The sequence below is a fragment of the Eurytemora carolleeae genome, unplaced genomic scaffold (assembly GCF_000591075.1).
Source record: "Eurytemora carolleeae unplaced genomic scaffold, Eaff_2.0 scaffold356, whole genome shotgun sequence".
NCBI classification, from domain to species: domain Eukaryota; kingdom Metazoa; phylum Arthropoda; class Copepoda; order Calanoida; family Temoridae; genus Eurytemora; species Eurytemora carolleeae.
In genome coordinates this window covers 1-1,633 of record NW_019396250.1, presented here as the reverse complement: position 1 = coordinate 1,633, position 1,633 = coordinate 1, and positions in this window count along the sequence as shown.

Below are 1,633 nucleotides of genomic sequence, written 5' to 3'. Positions count from 1 at the left end.
CAAAAGGAATTCAATCTACTTTACAATGATTGTAAACTTGAGCGGGTAATTTTTTTAAATTGGAATTGTCTTCTAAAACTTCATTTTTAAATTTTAAAAAGTTAAAACCCAGTTGACTATATTATTCCTGACCTTAAAGTTAATTTTCACCTACCTGAAAATGCATATTGGACACTCAAATTAGCGGAAATACTTAAAAACTGAACATTTTTTAAAGAAACACGGAAAATATTTTTGCGGAAAGTAATTCGCACCACCAGGAACATCGTTGAGCGTTAATTTAGCTTAGTTGTGCTCTCAATTAGGGTATTACGTGTATTCGGGGATGTAAACTGCATAATTTTTCTTCAACCCACTTTTCAAAATCAAATGTTCTCCCCCAGAAAATGTATATTGTTTCAGAGTATTGAATGATTCTAATGATGATTTTTATACTCTTTTCTCTCTCTTATCCCAACTTAACAGTGATCCGCTAATTCCTTCCAAAATGTCGTCTTCACCCCTTATTGACATTTGTACCCACTAAACTACATATTCTCCATAGTCTTTTACACGTATTTTATTATATCTGTATCTCTGTTCTGAACTTCTATATCTTGCTGATTCTCTTTCCAATACTGTGGTCCCCTTAGAACATCTATTCATTACTCAATCTTCCCAATCACTCCAACTTCCGATTTACCAAACCTTTTATCATCCTCACATTCATTGAATTCCATCCCAATTCCCAACCTATTTTATCTATTCCCAATTTATCCCTGTCTAACCTATTCCAACTTCCTAGTCCTCATCCTAATCCCATTTCTTCCAATCCCAACATTGGTTAACATTCATTTGGGATTTTTACAGTTTGGGATTTTACTTATAAAATCAGTTTTATATTATTGCCGACCTTTTTACATGACAAATGACAACTAGCAAACAAAATATTATGATTTAATGATGTATTATTGTTTCATTAATGCCTTCTTAGAATACCTTTATATACACCAGTTGTATCTGGCGCTTGGATTTCTATCTTTTCTCTACCTGCGTGGTTTTAAATGGTTGGCTTGGTTTAGGGGTGGTTATATCCCAAAACAAGAATTATTAATTTTATGATGTATCAATTCATCGATTTATCATTCAATTTAGATCTATGTTTTTTTATCTTGTAAGTTGTTATTTGCTATTTTTACCCTGAAATCGAACCAGGATTTTAAATAGTACAAGCCCGACCAGTAAAAAGAACACACACCATCATGTAGTGTTGCTAAGAAATCCCACTAAGCCTCTCGCAATTGGCTTACTTTAAGCGAGTTTGTTCTACCTATGTGATCGTGGATTATAAACATTAATAAATCATCGGAATCATAGTGCTCATTAAACAACCAGATAGCAGAGAAGAGAGATAAAGAGTTAGATGGATGGTTATAGATAGATCTGATACAACAGCTACCACCCCCACCTTCAAACATATCAACTTCATCCAGATCATTCCTCCTATCTCTTTTCTTCCTCCCAATTTTACCACCAAACCAAACTAATCTTTTTTGCCTTACCGGCAAAATATATTTTTATTTGCAGGATTTTATTCGCTATATTGAGTAAAAAGAATGTCACTTTTATTTTTCCCTTATATCATCAAAAATCA